General features: G+C 46.7%; 1 long non-coding RNA gene across 1 annotated transcript; it reads right to left on the bottom strand.

Moving 5' to 3' along the window:
- Nucleotides 1-10,810: 10,810 nt before the first annotated feature.
- On the bottom strand, nucleotides 10,811-13,561 carry LOC125943006 (uncharacterized). The gene is made up of 2 exons (XR_007465487.1): nucleotides 13,061-13,561; nucleotides 10,811-12,045 (listed from the first exon to the last, which is right to left on the bottom strand). It is a non-coding gene; the product is annotated as an uncharacterized LOC125943006 (long non-coding RNA).
- Nucleotides 13,562-22,904: the final 9,343 nt, after the last annotated feature.

Raw genomic sequence — 22,904 nt, 5'->3', positions numbered from 1 at the left:
ACAGCTCACGTGGTGCTTTTTGTGCACACGGCTCGCAGCGCGAGCCCCGCTCGTCACCAAGGCGTGCGCGTTGCCCCCGCTTCGACCGGCCGGCGCCAGTGGTCAACCGAAACCACGCGAAAAACATTTTTTGATGTACCACACGCAGAGGGCGATGGAGCTCCCGCACCCATTCGCTGCTGCAGCCAGGACGCGCGCAGATGACGAGAAACGGCCAACACTGCGTTCCACTCGCCTTCTCCGTTGAGAATACAAATCGGGAAAACCGCACGTTGCTAAATGGTGACACGCGAACAGCGAGATAAAAGAGGGTCGGCCCGACCGACTATTTATTTGCCATCGAATCGGTGGTCCTGCATGCGCCTTTAAAATTAGCGCCTCCGCAACGACTGAAGTATTTGTTTACGACGGCCGAGGTCGTTACTCCCAAGGCGCGTCGCCCGCTCAAGGCCGCGCAGACCGTGCGTGTAGTAGTGCTATCCGGCTGCGTGATAAGAAGCGCGAATGGCTGCAGCATTTCGACATCCTGCATTGCGCAAGGTGTCTGCTCTACACAGCGATGCCGCGTACCGGTGTGTAACGAGTTGGACGACCTCGTAACTTGAACGTGCTTGACAGACGCAAGCGTGCGTCATTTCTTGCGCAACACCGAAGCGCGCCAGATTGCAGCGACTACGTGAGGAGAAACCGAAACTCAACGTGAGCCGCTGCAAAATTTGCCCAATTCATGTTAGGAAAGCAATAAAACAATAATCTTCAGAAAATAACGAATATCAACTGAAAATATTGTGAAATTTTTCTTAAAAGTATTTTTTAGGTCTTTTGGCGCGCTGCGTGCGCTTCGCCGCCGGCTCGAACCGTCAAAACGTGTCAAAACGCTTAAACTGGGTAAAAAACGTACAGCGAAGTTTTCTTTGCCGACCCTCGCGTGTTTTTCGTGGCTGCTGCTGCTGGTTCGGTATCTCGGCGGATATATTTGTGGATATATATGTATATGCGCCAAGAGCCGTAGCGTTCCCTTTTCCCGAAGAGGAGGGGGTGTCCGCGAGCCGAGCTAACTGCCACGAGGGAGCATAATAACTGTGCATAATGGCATACCCGGCAACCGCCGTGAATCGTACTACGTGGTAACATTACAGCAGTATCCGTAACAAAATTCAGCTGGTAATTGATGCTGCCTAAGGTTTGCGGCACGGGTAGGGAGGGGGCTGCCTGTCGCTTATGTAATGCATCAAATTCTAGTACCAGTAAAACGGTGGCCTCAGATAAACCGAACCCTAAGCGAAGAACACACGAACTGCTGGCGATAGTATGCAAGTAGGTGAAAGACAAAGGCATACTTATGTGCGTCCCTCCGTCTCTACAGGTTTCTACGGGTACTGCTTGAAATGTTGACCGCCATGATTGCCTGCAATTACTATCGCCTTAATCTCGACTTGCTTTGTGTATGGTTTATCATGGGCCACCTTGTATATAGGCTATAAATGCAGACCGATGGAAGTGGCGCGAGTAAGCGTACCTCTGTCCTGTGTAATAAAAAATAAGTTACTGCATAAAACCTGAGCATATGCTATCTTCTCATAAGTATCTCTAAGGCACACGACCCCTGAAAAGAACAGCGTATTGCATATTTAACAGATTCTTCGATTTAGCCATTCGTTAGGTGCCAGTGTGCTCATTCTTTGTGTGTTCTCTCGTATGGGTAGCACAAAGGTACAGAATCCTTAAGTGTAGCAAGATATATTTGCATTACTTTTCTGTGCGTGGAACTGCCATCACGATTCCTCCCTCGACAAGCGTAAACTTTGTCCTTGTGACATTGTTGCGTGGACGTCTGACACTATGCGTCAGCCTGATTAGGTGTTTGTGTTTCGGCATAGCTTGTGAATGGTGTACTGCGTAAACTGCTTGGCTAAAATTTCGGCGCACATGCATTCCAACATGTGCATTGGATCTCCATAGTTTATATTAACAAGCCTTACCACGCTCGTTATTGTATCATACAATCACTGACTTAGATAAGATCCAAAGTAATAAATTAATAAAAGTCTAATCTAATTTTAAGTACGGTGTTCCTCCATGTGTGTCTGTCATACGTAGTTCGATTCACACTGGTTGCAAGGGTTTACTTCATTTATTTTCCACTGGCACATCAGATACAAAGTGCTATTCAGAACCTATTGTAGAGTTTAACAGGTAATGCGTATGATCAGTGGAAGCAAAATTTTCACTTATCAAACCATTCCAGACACGAAATATGTGCCAACTTATCTGTTGAACTTTATTTTCATTAACAAAAATTTTGTACACTTGAGCACATCAGGAACACCCAGTGGCTTGATCGGAATGTGTTTGATCCAGTTCAGTAGTCCGTTCTCTCTTCAGTCATGGAGGAAGTTCTTTCTTTCCTCCTTGTCTTCAGTAGATAGACAGGCCCTTTAATAAAAACTTATAAAGTGTGCAGACCCTTCCATACACATCTGTACTTCCTTATTGGTAAAGTGGTTCATTGCGCATGTTGAAAAACGAGCAGGGGGCACTGTTCTGAGGCCGTCTTCCAGGCTTATGATCCATACCATTGTGCCCACATTCATTGACACATTCAGACATGATCCATACCATTGTGCCCACATTCATTGTGCCCACAGTCACTCGAAATTTTCCCCGTATGACTCACCCTCTGAAATAATGCAGGCTAATGGAATTCAATGTCTCGAACAAAGAAGGAAAGCGTTACGTTTACAATTTCTTTTCTTGCTGTGGAATCAGCACCTAGCAATCAATCCATCACCCTATCTATCATCTTCTACATCAAGGCATACTCGCCACCATCATCCTACTTCGCTGACACCCTATTTTGCACGAACAGATTTATTCAAGTTTTCATTTTTTCCTCGCACTGTAACTGATTGGAATGATTCTTTATTGCCTTTCGCCTCAATTTGATGTTTTTGAAACGTTATTAACTCTGTTGTATTTGCCTTGTTTACCTTTTTACTCACCCTGCTTGGACCTGTACAAGGTTTGCAGTATTGAATAAATAATAAAAAAAATAATAATAATTCTGTCACCCAGGGTCTGATGCTCTGCTTGATATTATCGCATTGCTGGTGGTCCCTGCACTGTTGTCTGATTGCACATTGTTGGTACATTCCGCCTTCATGAGCCAAATATCCATCTTCAACTCATGATCAGGAAGCAGTATTCTCATCTCAGATGCGTGTACAGCTTGGTACGAAAGTGAGCTCTAGTTGTATTCTAACTGAGATCAAGAGGATGAAATGGTGTGGATGGATAGAGCAGCTGGCCGGCGGTCTATCAGGGCAACAGAATGGGTGTCGAGGACGGCAGGCGATTAGACGCGGATTGATGAGAATTTGCAGGCATAGGTTACAATATAGATGCAAGGCAGGGGTAATTGCATATTACTGCGAACGTCCTTCAGCTTTCACTGGACATAAGTTAGGCAGATAATGATGATTACAGAAGTGTGCCGTTGTCTTCTGGGAGGTATAGCACATGCAAAGTCGTCATCAGCAGCCTATATTTATGTCCACTGCAGGACGAAGGCCTCTCCCTGCGATCTCCAATACCCCTGTCTTGCGCTAGCGTATTCCAACTTGTGCCTGCAAATTTCCTATCTTCATCATCCCACCTGGTTTTCTGCCGTCCTCGACTGCGCTTCCCTTCTCTTGGTATCCATTCTGTAACCCTAATGGTCCACCGGTTATCCATCCTATGCATTACATGGCCTGCCCAGCCCCATTTCTTACGCTTAATGTCAACTAGAATATTGGCTATCCCCGTTTGTTCTCTGAGAGAAAAGGAAGCCAAAGCATGACACAGCTAGGTAAGGGTGTGAGCACTACAGATGTTGAGAATTGCAGGTCAGCTTTGCGAGTCTATGAGCCAGCTTTGTGAGCCACCCGGGCACACACCCAGAGCCTGAGGTATGCGAGAACACAACAATGACTTTGGAAAAAGCAACTATATTCTATACCAAATCAGGTATATTTTCTCTGTGTACCAATGTCTCACTCACTACTAGCATATTCGAAAATGTTCAGTACTTTCCACCTCAATGAGCGACTACATACGAATTTGGAAATGGCGGCATATAGTATTTCCATCAGATAGCACGTGTCGACGTTGGCCACCGCTCCCACGACAGCAGCCTTTGGTGTGCTTGCAGACTATTGTGTTGCTGTCGTCTCTTTCCCTCAGTGATGCCTCAGACATTTTAGTCTATAGTCAGAGGCAACCCAAGAGTGAAGTGCCAAGAACTGATACTGAATGTTGGGCAAGTTGCTAACTGGCATTATGAAACATCGTTACAGTAGTATAGTCGGGAAGACAAGCACAAACTGCACAAGACAGGCACTAGACATCAACCGTAGTTACAGCACCAATGTTCTCAAGCCTGAAAGGCGCGCTCGCATCAGAATTTGAGAATACATATGATATCCTCAAATCTTCTATTGAAATCTTGAGTAAAGAAATTGATTACTTGAACAAGAGGATGGATGGTGCTCTTGCATGATGGGCACATTTGAAGCTATGACACACCCTCAAATTTTGGTGCAAGTGCGCCTTTCATGCCAGTAAGCATTGGTGACGTAAAGTCAGTTGATGTCCAGTGCCCGTTTTGTGGTAACTATCATCATCATCATCAGCCTATATTTATGTCCACTGCAGGACGAAGGCCTCCCCTCCAATTACCCGTCTTGCGCTAGCTGATTCCAACATGCGCCTGCAAATTTCCTAACTTCATCACCCCACCTAGTTTTCTGCCGTCCTCGACTGTGCTTCCCTTCTCTTGGTATCCATTCTGTAACTCTAATGGTCCACCGGTTATCCATCCTACGCATTACATGGCCTGCCCAGCTCCATTTCTTTCTCTTAATGTCAATTAGAATATTGGCTATCCCCGTTTGCTGTCTGATCCACACCGCTCTCTTCCTGTCTCTTAACGTTAGGCCTAACATTTTTTGTTCCATCGCTCTCTGTGCGGTCCTTAACTTGTTCTCAAGCTTCTTTGTTAACCTCCAGGTTTCTGCCCCATATGTTAGCACCGGTGCAATGCTATGATTGTACACTTTTCTTTTCAACGACAGTGGTAAGCTCCCACTCAGGATTTGGCAGTGCCTGCCGTATGCACTCCAACCTAATTTTATTCTTGTTTCCTTCTCATGATCAGGGTCCCCTGTGAGTAATTGACCTAAATAAATGTACTCCTTTACAGACTCTAGAGGCTGGCTGTCGATACTGAATTGTTGTTTCCTTGCCAGGCTATTGAACATTGAGCAAGTATACGATTGCCCAACTATTTGTGTAAATGCACCAATCAATTAGTTCCCTAATTTCTGTGACTTCATGGCAGTGTGGAGAATTTCTTTTGATATCAGTGTCTCTTGGGACTATGCCTTGCAGGGCAGAGGTACAGAGCTAAAGCAGCTACAGTGCGGTTTTATCGGTGGAGCTTGTACCGAATTTCATTTCATTTTATTGATCTCAGGGCTAATTAAGCATTAGATAGAGGAATAGATTGACATAAAAAGTGATATTTTACATGAGCACTTGTTACACAAGATGATCAATGATGGCGCCGATGGCAACAGGAAAGTGGCTCCAGACGTGGCTTGTTCAAGGCACTGATGGGTCTTGGAGTGTGCTACACTCCAACTAAAACTGTGATGTATATGAGAAGACATATGAGCTGGGGCAGTAAACAGGGTATATTTTAAACTGTCATCGATGTATTAGATGCTATAAAAGATGCACAGCTGAGCAATACAGAGCAGAATGGAAAGATTGGGAAGGTTTAGTGTCTTTTTCATGAGACAGACACTAGCTAAGTAGGAGTGGTTCTGAATTGATTCAAGTGTTTCAAACAGAAGAGGCATATTTGAGTTAGAAGCACACAAGTGTGTTCTGCAGTAGTAGTTTTAGCGATGTGGGTGTCAGAAAACAGCCTTCGCAAGGATAACCAAGCACATAGTTTGCATTAGTACCTAGTAAGAAATTTCACACGCGTGTCTCAGGGTAGATTACTTCATACATGAACAGAGATACTTACATGTGTTAACATATGCTAGTGGGGAGACATTAGGGGAATGATTGGTTTTCTGTGTTAGTCTAGTCTCATCGGTTTACATTTATTGAGTCACCAATGATGTCACCAAGTTTAGCAGGTACAAATTACGAGAACTACTTCTGAGCCACTGCCTTGAGGGTGATGGGGTGAAAGAAGGTTGCAGCTAGCCACTCTTGGGTGTTGTGCGAGCTGTGTGCAAGGAAACAAATCCATCATGTACTACAACATCATAGCTTCACTGCAACATAGATGAAAAGGTAAAGACAACAGCGATGCAGTGTGCAATTTCCAACTGTTTGTTGTTTTGCAGTCAAGGTATTCATTATCAAGCGACATCTATAATTTCAGCATCATTTGCAAGAATATTTTCAGGAATATACTCCTTGAAATGGACTGCATTCTTTTAGTGTGCGTTGCTTGGACTAGAAGAAAAGGTGTTTCAGGAGCCTTTCCAGTGCCATAGCTCAAAGTGACCTGAACATGCTGTAGAAACTCAACCGTCTGGACAACTCAAAGTAACTTGTTCTTAGCTAGTAGGCTGGTTGGTTGATACTTGGTGAAGCCATTGTAGTGCAAATAAAACAAACACAAAGAATGCAAGATTGGTTGTGCCCGTGGTGTCCAATCTTGCTTCCTTTCAGTCTGTTTTATTAGCGGTACAGTGGCTTCACCAAGCATCTGGACAATGTCTGACCACTGGGCAGCGGCCCTTTCTCGTTGTCACAGGTGATGCCTTGGCATTAAAAGCCACATACTCTTTTCCAGCTACGAAAAGAACTGATTTTGTCACTTAAAACTTCCAGAGACAAGCCAATCTCCAAGTTGCTGTGACCGGTGTCCAAGGCGACTAGAACTGCACACGTTTTTTACTTCCTTGTATCAGACTTGAAGCTGATATAAAGGACTCTGCGGATACCCTGAAATAAATGTGCTAGATAGGTGACAGAAAAGTTGATGAAGACAAAGTGCCTAGACAGGTAGAATGAGAATATTATTGTCAATGGTGTTTGGAAGCTTTGTTCTTGAATACATACTTTGAGCACCAAGCACAGTATATAGAGGGTGTCCCAGCTGACATGGAGCAAGCATAAACAAAAAAAGTGAAGCCTTCAAGCCGATAAGCCACTTATGTTATCAGCAACCTCCTGGTGCTTGTGATGTACATTTCGTGTCTATTTATGCCCTCGTTTATTTTGATCTGTCGCACCTATTATAAGTCTTTACCAACTAGCCCCAGCTTCAGCAGTCTTGCTCCTAGTGAAGACTTTAGTATTTGTGTTCTTTTTAATACAGTAATTAGTATTACTCACACTTTTCAGTTAACTTTGTGACCATAATGAGGGCTGTAGACACATTTGAAAACATCACTTTCAGTTGGTTGCAACACTTTACCATTTAATTGCAAAGCTCTGCTTTCTGTGCATAAAAAAAAAGAAAAGTGATAGCTCATTAAACCTTTAAAAGGTGCCGGGACCCGGTGCTTGTATGCCACTGTAGATTTCTTTTATATATACAGCAACAAGAGTTACACAATAGATAGCGCGCTGCGAACATTTAAAACTTGCATTTTCTTATGTGCCTTTTAACCTTGCATTGACATTGTGGCCATAAAGTCAGTTAAATATTGAATGATTTACTGCTAATTATTAAGAATGAATGTGTATGGGTATAAAATATTCAAGATAATTTCCAATAGAATCAGGGCAACACTTGAAGTCAACCAAGAGAACAGGCTGGGCTTCAGGAAGGGATATTTTACAATGGATCACATCCATGTCATCAATCCAGCAATCGAGGAATCTGCAGAGTACAATCAACCTCTCTATATGGCTTTCATAGATTATAATGAAAAAGCATTTGATTCAGTAGAGATAGCAGAAGTCATAGAGGCATTGTGTAATCAAGGAGTACAGGAGGCATACGTTAATATATTCGCAAATATCTACAAGGATTGCACAGCAACCTCAATTGGTTCTCCACAGTAAAAGTAGAAAGTTACCTATCAAGAAAGGGGTGAGGCAAGGAGACACAATCTCTCCAATGCTATTCACTGCATGCTTAGAAGAAGTATTCAAGCTCTTAGACTAGCAAGGCTTAGGAGTGAGGATAAACAGCGAATATCTTGGCAACCATCGGTTTGCAGATGACATCGTTCTGTTCGGCAATTCACTGGGGTTGAATTGCAACAAATGATTGAGGACCTTAACCGAGAAAGTGTGAGAGTGGGGCCTTAAGATTAATATGCAGAAGACAAAGCTAATGTTCAATAGCCTGGCGAGGGAACAAGAATTTAGTATCGCCAGTCAGCTTCTAGAGTCTGTAAAGGAGTATGTTTAACTAGATCAATTGCTCACAGGAGACCCTGATCATGACATGGAAATTTACCGAAGAATAAAATTGTGTTGGAGTGCATACGACAGGCATCACCAAATCCTGACTGGGAGCTTACCACTGTCGTTGAAAAGAAAGTGTACGATTGCATTCTGCCGGTGCTAACATATGTGGCAGAAAGTTGGATGTTAACAAAGAAGCTCTAGAACAAGTTAAGAACGGCATACAAAGCGATGGAACGAAAAATGTTAGGCCTAACGTTAAGAGACAAGAAGAGAGTGGTGTGGATCAGAGAGCAAACGGAGATAGCCGATATTTTAACTGACATTAAGAGGAAAAGAAATGGAACTGGACAGGCCATGTAATGCGTATAGGATGGATAACCGGTGGACCATTAAAGTTACAGAATGGATACCAATAGAAGGGAAGCGCAGTCGCGGACGGCAGAAAACTAGGTGGGGTGATGAAGTTAGGAAATTTGCAGGCGCAAGTTGGAATCAGCTAGCGCAAGACGGGAGTAATTGGAGATCGCAGGGAGAGGCCTTTGTCCTGCAGTGGACATAAATATATGCTGATGATGGATAAAAACAAAACATACAGCCAACTTTTTCAGGAAGCTGTCTATACAACCTACAATAGATGTCATGTGCACAGTATAGGCTTCACTATCTTTTAAATACATGCTCCATCTTAGCTGCCACTTAGGTGGGACACAATACAGGGAGGTGTGTTGTGCACACCAGGTTAAGTTATGCATGTTTAGGCCCATTAGTGCTATGTCCTAAATTTGGACGCTGCAGTGTAAATAAGCAAAATGCAGATAAACACCTATAATAAGTAGGGGTGGGCGAATGTTGGAAGCTTTGAGTACGAGTTAAATATTACACACTAACTATTTGTATTCAAAAATCAACTATTCGGTATTTCGAATATCTGAAACTAACCAATAATTTCTCTACAACCGATTGTCTTGTTACTGTCATCCATCTGCTAAACAATGTACTACCACTGATTATCAGAACTGAAACGACAAATGGTTTTGAAGCAATACTACAGAAACAAAATGAGTTATGCAAGCTTCGTTTTCAATTTCGCCCACATGACGACCTGTAGTCTGTCATTTACAGTTTTGGCAGTCGTCATGTAGCAGTTTTACTATCTTTTATGCTACAACCAGTGATGTTTTGCTTGCAACAGGCGTTTTTACATGTCTGTGGCAAAGAAGTCTTCTAGCAAACCTTTTCTTTTATTTTCCACAACTTCCGATTCTTTCTCAGCAATCAGTTATTTAGCTTTTTTGGAGAGCTAGTCATACAGCAGCTATTTATTCTTGGAAACTTGTTTGCTACTATAGGCTCTAAAGCAATTGAGAGGCTACTCGTGCAGTCTTTTTAATGACAGTTAGTGACTTTGTGTTTAAGACTGATCCTAATTGATCTGGATAGTTAGCTGTCCTTCTTTTCACTATTCATTACATGTATGGAACCCAATTATTACGAAATAAATATTTTGTTGTAAATATATGCATCCACATATGATTACATATTCGATACTACTTGCTATTCATATTTATAATTTGATTCATATACAAAAAAGTTTATGTTCACCCACTTCTATATATATGAATTATAGAGAATGTTTAAAGCAGAGAATGGGTATTGCAGCAAACTTTACCTTTGTTCTTTTGATTACACTTCATGACCGACCTTTGGTTCGCTCTCTGTTCACCACGAGCATGAAGAGATGCTGTGCACAAGGCCCTCTGGGCGACTGCAGCTGCGCTCGCTGTTTACTTTCCGTGGCAGCAAAGGGAGAGCTACAGAGGCAAACCACGCACGCTTGACAGTGCTCCTGACAAAAAGTCCCACAGTCTCATTCGCGTTTGTTTAAGCTGCGGAGCAAAAATCAAACATCTTATTTCCTACAACACTTAGCATACTAAATTAAGTTATAAAATACACCACTCAGGTGTTAAATCTGAATTCTATCTTTTCACTCTGCTCTTCCATACTTTTGCAAATGCAAGGCTGTCGCAAGTAGCAAGCTACGCTCATTCTGTACCTGAGAAAGCACTGTCAAACTTCGCCGAACTACTTGGCACAGTAGTGCGTCTGCAGAAGCTCTGCCCCCGTAGCGTTCCCTTCGTTGCCACAGAGAGCTTTCAGCGAGCATACTAAAATCTGTACAGTGACTTACGTGGTGCAGGAAATGGGGTGCGACTTTTAAATGTATCCAAAGCGTCGCTTTTACCACGAACACTTTCCCGCAATGAATCTGCCCCTGCCTTGCGATTATCCTTACAACGTGTTTGAGATAGGTGAAAGAGAATTCCAAACTTTTTTGCAGAACAGATGCTTTATTATAACAGATGCTTCCCCCCCCCCCCCCCCTCATTCCTAGGTGGCCTGCAGCTGGTCAGCACGTGCAGTACTTCAAACTTGTACCTCTGGAGATGCCTTTCACCTGCAACGAAGTTAGAACAGTGCCATTTACCGTGTCACAGCTGTAAGCCCATATTTTAGATAACTAATTCTAGATGATGCCAGGTCATTCATGTACATGTAATAAGCGGAAGGAGGCATGCCACAGGCAAGAGAAAAAGTACCAGAACAATTTTCGCGTTGGAAATGCAGAGTCCAGTTATTCCGAGTTGCACGTACACCAAGACAAAAAAAAAAAAGGATCAATATATTGCACGTCCAGCATGGCCTGCTCAGGAAAGTGAAGTCGCCTAACCATGCATTAAAAACTGTCAGTGGCTAACATTGAGTCTAGAGCCCACAACTGTGGCCTCTCTCAAAGCTGAAGTGCAGCCTTGGTTCATTAAACCCCACTAAATTTATTACCCTGCTAGAGGAACACCATTGAAGAATCTCCATGAGCTTGAGATGCTAGCCCAGCTCTGACAATCTCTTTGGGCAAACTACAATGCAATGAAAGTAAACCGCTTGGAATGAAACCAAACACTTGATATATTGTGAGATTTATTGTAACACTTAACAGTTGCATTAAAACCTTTGTTCAACCAACAAAACTGATTCCTCCCAAAACTGGAAGGCTTATTTAGATCTAGCATAAGTGCAGAACACTGACACTGCTAAGTGGAATGAAGTAATCTCTATAAATGACTGTGGCACATCAGGAGCCGGGCATAAAACCGAGAAAGCTTAGAAACTGCTATGGCAGCTGAGCAGAATACCACTGCCTGCACAAAAAACAACACCTGTAGCTAACACCAAAAGCTTGGACACCAACCAGGTGGTTCTATCTCCAAGGCGTGACACTGTAACAGCACCACTGTGGTCACTGGTGTTTGCGACAAAAGCTTGCCACACTTGGCTAATTACAATATGGTAAGCGTCTTATCATAAGGCCGCTGTTGGTGTATATTTTGAGAGGAGCCTTACAGCAAGTGACATTACTTTGCAGCCTCGTCTTCGGTGTGGAGTCTACGCTGTCTTCCTCGCGTATTAAAGGGACATTAAAGACAATTTTAAGAGAGGCATTCATAAAGTTTGTATTACGGACACCATAAATTCAAAACAAGCATGCACGACAGCCATCAGAATGAGCGCACATCTCTCTAGCTTTAGCGGGACACAAAAATTCTGTTCTATATACTAGTGCAGTATAGACCACTTATAACGTAACCGCTTAGAGTGCAAGACCGGATATAATACGGTCTTTTCAGATTCCCGTTAATTTTCCCATAGCACTCCATGTATACACGTATTGCTTATAGTGCAGTTGCGGGACACGAAATACCGGTTACAGTGCGGCTGCCTAGAAGTTCGGCAGCCGCACTCGAATACCGTGTTTGCTCGAATCTAACGCGCACTTTTTTTCCAATAAAACAGGTCCAAAAATTGCATGCGCGTTAGAATCGAGTATGACCCTAAATCTGCGTTACCATATAGCCTTCGGCATTTCAAAATGGCCGCCTCACACGCGCGTCGAGCCTAGCTACTGTAGCTTCCTCCATGTGCTGCAGTACACGTGCTTAGGCAATAGTCTACCGTTTGTCTTCACGTTCTCTGCGTCTGCTCTATCAGCATGAAGTACCGAGTCCATCATGATGCCGCATTTAAAAAGAAAGTGATCATGTGTGCGGAGACGGACGGAAATCGGGCCGCATCACGGGCGTTCGGAGAATCCCAAACTTGTGTTCGGGACTGGCGCAAACAGGAGAGGATTTTCGCCAGCAAAGCAATGCGGAACGGTTTCAGTGGACCTAAGCAGGACGTAATCTGCGACGATCCACAACCGCCTTGGCCCTATCTTGAAAGCAATCTGCGACGGGAAAAGTCCGCCATGCGCCGTGTTTTCGTCACTTATAGGTCGTCGCGTTGAAGCGAGAGGCATGATAGCACGAAGGTCAATTCGCTCGCCGCGCTTCGTCACTCGAGCGTTTTGACAGTTCGTTTCCGCAGTCAACGAGCGAGATGTGTTCATGTTTGCTAGTGCGCGCGTGACACCGTGCTTATTAATTTATTTAGCAAGCGAATACGAAACCTAGAGCACGCTGACAGAGAAGGCAGGAATGCACTGGGAGTGTCCATTATTGCAATAAAATAGTTGTTTTGGTTATAGTGCGGATATTCGCGACTCCGGCGACTTACGTTATAAGCGGTCTACACTGTATCGTAGTATGCTGCAAGGGCAACACAACAAAAATGGCAGAGCCCATTGGGAAAGTTGATTTGATGCAAGAGCAGTGATCCGCGTTCTGCATTTCAAGGGACAAAATGCCAAGAAGATTCATGCCGCGTTGGTGGGGGTGTATGGTGGCGGTCACCTTAAATGGAGGGAGACGAGAAGACACCAGCACGGAATGTACTCTCCCCTTGAGCAGCGTCATTACTTCATGACGAAAAAAGATGCCAGTCAGCAAACTATTTCATACCGGCACACACAAATGCAGGCTCCTCTGCATGCATCTCCATGCTGGGGCTCATGTTGTCGTATCCAATTCGCTCTATGGCACCGGGTCAAGGCAACACCTAGGATCCATATTGTCACGATATGATTCACGCCAACATCGATGAAGGAGACGCTGATGATCGGGCGCGAGCTCTCCGCCATATGGTTGACGCTTGATCGCCTTGTAAATATACTGTAAATACGTTTTCCTGTTGTGTTTGCCTCCCCGTAACATCTTGATGGAAGTGCTGGGGTATAACGCAAGACGGAGCTCCGCAGCGGCCGCCAAGTCGCCACTCTAGGCATGTCCACCAGCGGTGAAACTGCGTCAGCGGCGGCCGCCATGCCAACCGTCGTCCTGGCTCCACCCTGTGACCCTGGGACCTTTTCCGGCACTGCTGGCGACGACGTCGACAAATGGATTCGACTCTACGAATGCGTAAGCGCACATTACAGGTGGGACCCGACCATGATGTTGGTGAATGTCACATTTTATCTAAAGGGAACGGCGAAGGCCTGGTTCGACAACAACGAAGAGGAGCTCACAAGCTGGAGCGTATGTAAGACTAAACTTCGCGAGTTGTTTGGCCAACCTGCAGGCTGCCAGCGTGCTGCCAAGCAAGAGCTTGCCTCGCGTGTGCAGACGCCTACTGAGTCGTACTTGACGTATATTCAGGATGTGCTGACCCTTTGCCGGAAGGTTGACGCCAAGATGACAGAAGCCGATAAGGTTGCGCACCTGCTGAAAGGGATCGCGGACGATGCGTTTAACCTGATCGTGTTTAAAAACTCTTCGACAGTCAACGAGATTATTACTGAATGCCGACGCTTCGAAGATGCTAAAAGCCGACGTATCGCCCACCAATTCGCCCGCCTTCCGAACACGGCAGCGACATCAACGTGTGAGGATGTTTGTATGCCGACTCAGCCTTTAACATCGGAGACCATCACCCGAATCGTTCGACGCGAAATTGAAGCCGCATCGCCCGCACATTTAATGCGAGGAGAGACCTGTGATGCCCCACCTACGATATCCCTTATACAATCCGTTGTTCGTCAAGAACTGGCAAACGTGGGCCTTCAAACCATCTGCTCTGTGAACCACCCTGACAGTTACCCTTCGGCCACTTTCAACCCTCTCCAACGCCGTTACACCACTCCGAATTATCGCGACCCGAATGCGTGGCAGACGCCTGATGACAAGCCCATTTGCTTTCGATGTGGACGTGTTGGACACATTTCACGATATTGCCGAAGTCCTTGGCCCTCGTCTTCTCGACCCAACTCATCCAGCTTCCGCTACCCACCCCGAAGCCAGCACCAGGTACCAAGCCCACCTGACCAGGAAACATCTGCCGAGACCAGTACTACTACCGCCCATTACAGCCGCTCGCCCTCCCCACGACGCCGACCTTCTCGGTCACCCCCACCACGCCGTTCCCCGTCCCCGTCTTACTCCCGGCGTTTTCCTTCGGGAAACTAACGGCTGCAGCTCCTGGAGGTGATGCTGCTATTCCGACCTGCTCTCCAATTCCTCTGTTGACGCTCCCTACCAATCAGAACTTGATCGACGTTGAAGTGGATGGCCTACCTGTTACTGCTTTGATTGACACCGGCGCCCATATTTCTGTTATGAGTTCTCACCTCCGCCGGCAGTTGAAGAAAGTTATGACCCCTGCCCCATCACGTGTGGTCCGTGTGGCCGACGGTGGTACGTCTCCCGTAGCTGGCCTTTGTACCGCACGTGTCAGTGTTGCCGGCCGTCAAACTTCTGTTTTGTTCACCGTCCTCGTCTGCTGTTCCAATGACGTCATCCTCGGTCTTGACTTTTTGTCCGCCCACTCCGCCCTCATCGATTGTTCCGCTGGTACTGTACAGCTTGACCTACCAAGTGTGATTGATCCACCCGGACCAATCAAGAGTCGGCTCTGTTCTGCTGAGCACGTCCGTTTGCCGCCACAAGCCGTTACTTGTGTTGCTGTGACGCCCTCTCCACCAGTCCCCGACGGTGATTATGTGCTCGCTCCCATCACCGCCGTTCTGTTGACGCATAGTGTTGGTTTGCCTCATACTGTTATCACTCTACGGGACAATCTTACTTGTCTTCCTGTGATTAATTTCGGACTGTGTTCACAAGTGCTCCCACAAGGCATTTCACTCGCTATGCTGACGCCCTCCTACGATTACGTTATCTCGACCTTGTCTCCTCCTGATGCTGGTCGCTCGCACACCACCGATATCCCGTCTTCTTCGCCAGATCTGTCTCCTCCCGACCTGAAGAAAATGATTGCTCCAGACCTTTCGCCCCATCACGCTGACGATCTCCTTCGCCTCCTCTTCTCTTATAGGGACGTCTTTGACCTTTGCGACCGTCCTCTGGGTCAAACCTGCGCTGTCAAGCACCGCATAAACACTGGCGATGCCCATCCGATCCACCGACGGCCATACCGCGTCTCTCCAGCTGAGCGCCGCATCATTCAAAAGGAGGTCGACAAGATGCTTGCCAAAAATATAATCGAGCCATCCTGCAGCCCTTGGGCTTCTCCTGTGGTTCTTGTTAAAAAGAGAGATGACAGTTGGCGATTTTGCGTGGACTACCGGCATCTCAACAAGATCACCAAAAAAGACGTGTACCCGCTCCCACGCATAGACGACGCCCTGGATTGCCTTCACGGCGCCAAGTATTTTTCTTCAATTGACCTTCGGTCAGGGTACTGGCAGATAGCCGTTGATGACATGGACCGTGAGAAGACCGCTTTTGTTACCCCTGACGGCCTTTATCAGTTTAAAGTCATGCCTTTCGGCTTATGCAACGCCCCGGCCACCTTCGAACGCATGATGGACACTCTCTTACACGGTTTTAAATGGTCCATTTGCCTGTGTTATCTTGATGACGTCATTGTATTTTCACCGAACTTTGAAACGCATCTCGACCGCCTTTCTTCTATCCTTTCTGTTTTTCGTAAAGCCGGCCTGCAACTTAATTCATCTAAGTGCCACTTCGGACGTCAGCAACTTATCATGCTCGGTCATCTCGTCGACTCAACCGGTGTTCGCCCCGATCCTGACAAAGTTCGAGCTGTGCAGCAGTTCCCCGTTCCGACTTGCACAAAGGAAGTTCGTAGCTTTCTGGGACTGTGCTCCTACTTCCGTCGTTTTGTGAGGAATTTCGCGGAAATCGCACGCCCTCTCACAAACTTACTGAAGAAAGGCGTCTCGTTCATTTGGGGTGCTGCACAGGCTGCCGCCTTCTCTACCCTCATCACGTCGCTCACTACACCACCTGTCCTAGCTCATTTCGACAGCTCCGCTCCAACAGAACTCCGCACCGATGCCAGCGGCTACGGAATCGGCGCTGTTTTAGTCCAGCATCAGAATGGGCATGCCCGTGTTGTCGCCTATGCCAGCCGGCTCCTCTCCTTTGCCGAACAGAACTACTCTATTACAGAACGGGAGTGTCTTGCTCTCGTTTGGGCGGTGGGCAAATTCCGCCCCTATTTACATGGTCAGCATTTCACTGTGACTACCGATCACCACGCACTTTGCTGGCTTTCGTCGCTTAAGGATCCCACTGGGCGTCTTGGTCGCTGGGCACTCCGGCTCCAAGAATACACTTACTCTGTTTCTTATACATCTGGCCGATTGCACCGGGATGCTGACTGTTTGTCCCGCAATCCCGTGGATCTGCCTGAAGCCTCGGATGACATGCCTGCATGTGTACTCTCGCTCTCCGCTTTAAGCCACATCCGTGATGAACAGCGCCGTGATCCCATTTTAAGTGAGCTTATTCAGAAGCTGGATTCCGCCACGCCCGATCCTTCCCTTCGCCTCTTCGTGCTTAAAGATGACACGTTATATCGCTACAACGTCCACCCGGACGGACGCGAACTGTTGCTCGTCGTTCCTACGCATCTGCGCTTGAGCGTTCTCGGCCAGCTACATGACGTCCCAACCGCTGGTCACCTTGGAGTCTCCCGGACCTACGATCGCGTTCGGCGTCGCTTCTTTTGGCCCGGTCTTTACCGCTCCGTTCGTCGCTACGTAGCTGCTTGTGAACCCTGCCAACGCCGAAAGAAACCACCTAAGCCTCCTGCTGGCCTCCTTCAGCCCCTTGACGTCCCAGCTGACCCCTTCTTCCGAGTTGGCCTTGACCTCCTCGGTTCTTTCCCGACCTCTACTGCTGGAAACAAATGGATTGCCGTTGCTACGGACCACTCCACCCGCTACGCAATTGCACGCGCTCTCCCTACCAGCTGTGCTACGGACGTTGCAGATTTCCTACTACACGATGTCATCTTACATCACGGAGCCCCTTGTCAACTCCTCACTGACCGTGGCCGTTACTTTCTCTCCAGAGTTATCGATGACCTGCTTCGCTCCTGCGCCACCAAACACAAATTTACGACGACTTACCACCCGCAAACTAACGGCTTGACTGAGCGCTTCAACCGGACGCTTACTGACATGCTTTCTATGTATGTCTCATCTGACCATCAAGACTGGGATGTTGCGTTGCCCTTTGTTACATTCGCTTACAATTCCTCCCGTCATGATACTGCTGGTTTCTCACCCTTTTATCTTCTGTTTGGCCGCGACCCAACGTTACCTTTTGACACTATCCTCCCCGATGCCGTCCATTTGCCAACTGAGTACGCTCGTGATGCCATTTCTCGAGCTGATGAGGCACGTCAAATTGCTCGCCGTCGCCTTACTACATCGCAAGGCCACCAGAAGCACCGCTACGACTCCCGTCATCGCGACGCTATCTATACTCCGGGTGCCCTTGTGCTTCTGTGGACTCCGACTCGGCGTGTTGGACTCTCAGAAAAATTGCTCTCGCGGTACTCCGGAGCCTACCGTGTATTACGTCGTGTAACAGACGTCACGTATGAGATTGGCCCGCTCGAGTCTTCCTCACCAACCGTTTCATCACCTACTGACGTTGTTCACGTATCCCGCCTGAAACCTTACCACTCGCCTGGATCATAGCAAGCACCGTGACGGTGCTTGAGCAGCCGGGGGTGATGTCACGATATGATTCACGCCAACATCGATGAAGACGCTCATCAAGACGCTGATGATCGGGCGCGCGCTCTCCACCATATGGTTGACGCTTGATCGCCTTGTAAATATACTGTAAATACGTTTTCCTGTTGTGTTTGCCTCCCCGTAACAATATCATACACCATAAGGCCATACACTGGCCTTTGGCCCTAGACATTCCGTGGCCGTGAATTTCTAGCAATGCCTTTCATGCTATTCCTTCTCACGCTTTTCGCGCTTTATTAGTGGTCAGAGTGATGCTCCACATGCGTTATCAACAGGATCAGCCAGCCATGAACAGTGTATGATAAGAGCAGCACAGAATCGCGTGGTAGGCGTTGCTACAAAATTGCAGCCTGTATCTCAACCACTGTCATGCTGTCGCTATAGATAGACGACAGTAGTCGATGCATGCACGAAATGCTCATCGGCGACAACTAGATCAACTAGGCTTTGCTATAACAGTTTCGCAGAACGCTGGCGACATGGCCAACAACCATGCTGGCGATGTCTCAACACGAAAATTTGAGTTGGTGGTCATATTTGCGCACGGTCGTGCAGTCGGAGTTCAAATTATCGCATGACGCGCTGTAGGGTGTCTGAAATTTAGGTCCTCCTTATACATAAGTCTATGGGGCTAGTGGTGGTGCCGTGGGGCTGTTCGAATAATCAAGCATGCCTGAATTATTGGGCGTTGACTGCATAGCTGACTTCCATTCATTCGACCCTAACGGTACCTACAAAACTGTTAGAATTATTTGGTGAGCCGAATTACACAGTGGCAGAGAAAAACGTCGAAACACACCGCTAATTCATTTGGCAGCACTTGGCACACCCTCGAAGAGAACACGGACCCACTTTTAACAGCGGAGCTGTTGAAGCTCTTCGTTGCACCGCGTAGCGTAGACCAGAAACTGCGCCTGGCGATGACGTCACCGCACGTTGCTTAGCAACCACTTCGCACAGCTGCGCCTAGCTTTGGCAACGCTCTTCCATCACCAGGCCAGCTGCTACGACCACACACCTGCTCTGTCTAGCCATGACGTCATTTCGCGTCGCCTAGCAACCACCTGGCATAGCTGCTCCCCTGCATTGCCTAGGCATGCCATCGCTTCACCAAGCTTTTCACGTCGTCCTTCCTAGCTACCGCGCACATGCTTCGCCTAGCCACACCAACACCGAGCGCCCGACGAGGGATCACGTGACCTCTTTAGAACTCCGGCTCCCGCCAAAACCTCCCTCGCTCCAAAAACCTCTAAAAACCGTGACGTCACTGCGCGCCAACACGGTTCGTGGGCTTTGTCTAACTGTGCCCGGCAAGTGTGGAGGCAGAGCTTAGTCGTGACGTCACCGGGAGATAAAAGCTCGGAACCGCCACGATGGGAGCAGAGCTCTCGTTGACTCTGTGGCGAGTCCATGTATCCTTCACATGGGACGCCCAAAGAAGATCCCGACACCCGAAGGAGCCGCCGCTCATCTTGAAGCGTGTCGCCAAGCGAGAATCTGCGCGTTGGCGGCGAGCCGATTTGGAATACCGTGCCTAGCAGCACTTAGCATTACCTAGCAAAACTTAGCCAAGCCTAGTAAAACCTGGAATAAGCTAGGTCGATCACCATCTCCCGCTGTTTACACCAGCCTTGCACCACTAGTGCGAGCTGCCCACATTTCTTTATTGAGTCCGAATGTAGAAATCACATTAGCAGTGATGCTACTGGCTCATGCCATTTCGGAGCAGCTTTTGGAGCAGCCAAAAATGCATTTTGGAGCTGTGAGATGGACTTTTGGAGCAGGTTCATGAACGCAATTGCAAACTATATTATATGGGGCTTTTACAGTGGGCAAGCCATAAGAAAGCAGTAAGTGGTCGCTGGATCATCAACTCAAACCAAACACTAAATATGACCTCCTCCCCCCTTCATCACAGTCCGTACTGTGTCCTAAGATGTGCCTTAAGAGCACTTCAGTGGCTTAGAAAAGCACAGATGCACGTGGATGTGCTACGTGCAGAATTTGGAAGCTTTTTGAGAACCTTCAGCATGATCCCGCTGCTCTAAATGTATCTTTTAAGATGGAGCACTCTGTGAAAAGAAGTACATTTGAAGAAGTACAGAAAATGATATCTCATTTTTCTGTCCCGGGCACCACAAGAGAATGCAGTTGTTGAGGTTGTGACAGGGGTCAAGCATATTCGTGCCTACCAATTAAGGGCGCCAACCAGGATCATCAATTCAGATGAAATTACAGCTGATGACCAATAACTTGGACAGCTTCGAGGCACTGCCACTGGCCCATTGATCTAATGTATAACAGGCACTGAAATCGGACACATTACCGTGCGTCGTGCAATAATTCGGACTCAGACTGCATGGCCATGTGCTAATTTGGCCACTGAGTTGAGCAGAAATTACAGATCATCTTGTTTTGATACATCGCCAGAATGGTCGTCGGCACCTCCTCGAAAATGAAACTAGCTAAGTTTAGTTAATCTAGTAGTTGCCGACCGTGCCCGAGACCCAAGACAAGCCAAGCCAAACCACTAAGTTGTAAAGGCAGTATTTGCAATTTGCGCAATTTGTTGTGTGAGTTCCTATACTCTTATCATTAACCGTTCATGGCTGGCTGATCCCATTGATAACGTGGGCGGTGCATCACTCTGACCACTGACGAAGCATGAAAAGTGGGAAAAAGTGTAGAATAAAAGGCACCGCTAGAAAATCGCGCCCACAGACTGTCAGGCTATAGGAAAGCATATAGGTGTGTAGCAACGTGTTGACAGACTTGGGCCATACTCTGAGTTGATCACTTTCGAAGATACTTTCACTTGACTGGACACGTTGACGGGCGGCAGCGTTTCCGCGCTATGACAAGATAGCGTGCCAATACCATCACTCGTAGACGCTGATATGTTTTGTGCTAGTCAGTCGACATTGAAAGTATCCCAGAAAGTGATGACTCAATAATGCTGCACACCTTTTTTTTTTTGGCCACTTGTGGAATAAAGTCACTTGTTTTCATGTGAATCTGCTATTTTGGATTTTTTATTATTCGGCCATTCTGGCAGTCCCTAGTGAGTCCGAATTATCGGTCAGCAACTGTAACCGAAAGATCAGATTAGCCGGAGTCGAATCAAATGAAAGCGTACTGTGTGAGTATGACGCAGCTACTGTCGTCCTGTGTTTCGCCCCCATCAAACAGGGCCTTGAGCTAAGCAGTGTAGAGGTGTCCTCTACTTCACGTGAACGTTACGCCACAGCTATGGGGCACACTAAGGCGCCACTGCAAGAAGCGGAATACCAAGCTCGTCACAGTGCTGCTGAATGCAAGCACGTGTTCAGAGGAAATCCAGAAGTGGCGAGCCACCACAGCACATCAGCGATACAAATGGTAGTGCGGTAAGCAGGCAAAATGAGCCATGCGCCGCTGTCCCAGTCAATGTCTATGTGCAAATGCACATGTCGAGAATGCATGCATAAAAAATTGTGGGCTTGTTTGCTACACAAAGCACAGACATTCAAGTGCCAGTGATGCTCAAGTCTACTGTATGTGGAACTACTGTAATGAGCTTCTGGGGCTGTATTTTGTAACAAATATTTTCATTTTTCATTCTTCTTGCCCTAACGTCATACGCTCACACAAAGCCACACCACTGTTACAGACAGGATCGGCTACTTGGCGAGACAGAAGGGGAAGCAAAAGTAGATAGAAGGATCCCTTGAAAATACAGCCCCCTGGAGGTAAACTTTTTACACACAGGTTTGACCTGATGGTCCCCGAGTGGGCCTAGCCAGGTGACGTTGAGTTTACTTGCGTCTATTGTGGACCGAATAAAGTTGTTTCACTCACTGAGATAGGACATGAAAACATGGTAGTGCACACGTGGACTAACCTGAAAAAGAGACATTCACATTTTGGTTTCTTTGGCACAGTGACTGTTGCACAGTGCGGAATGGCTTGGAGGATGTGGTTAACCCCCTTCACTCATGTGATGGGTGTCTTGGATATCGTTCAGTCGGTACTGTCCCATTCCTGCATAGATAAGAAAGAATTATTGTAACAAAAGATGCAATGACTGAAAAAAGGAGCTAACACAAAACTTCCTGCAACACAATTTTTTGCGGACGGTGAGGAATGAAAATGCACATGTGCTCACAAAAGTTTTAACCGTATGAAGCCAACAGACAATGAATCACACAGTGAAACTAACTGTATTTCTTATTGAATTGAAGAACTAAATATGAATGACAATTAAATTTAAAATAAAGCTGCAATTGTTTCTGAAGAAAACGGGGGGGGTGATTGAAAGTGGGAGAAAAGACAACTTAATTGCTATCAGTGGCACCTGACCCCAAAGCCTCCTCGTAATGTGTGCGGTGCTCAACCAATAGCTACAGCGGCCGTTGTTTCTCCATCCACATTCTTTAGCATTTATGAGAAATTGGCCACAGCTAGAAGCTTGTAGAACACAAGATGCGCAAGAGTACTAAAGTCCCGTGAAGCCCCAGGCACATCACCTCAA

Source organism: Dermacentor silvarum, chromosome 2, assembly GCF_013339745.2.
Source record: "Dermacentor silvarum isolate Dsil-2018 chromosome 2, BIME_Dsil_1.4, whole genome shotgun sequence".
NCBI classification, from domain to species: Eukaryota; Metazoa; Arthropoda; class Arachnida; order Ixodida; family Ixodidae; genus Dermacentor; species Dermacentor silvarum.
Note: the sequence above shows the minus strand (reverse complement) of the source record. Positions and strands in the feature narration are given on the sequence as shown.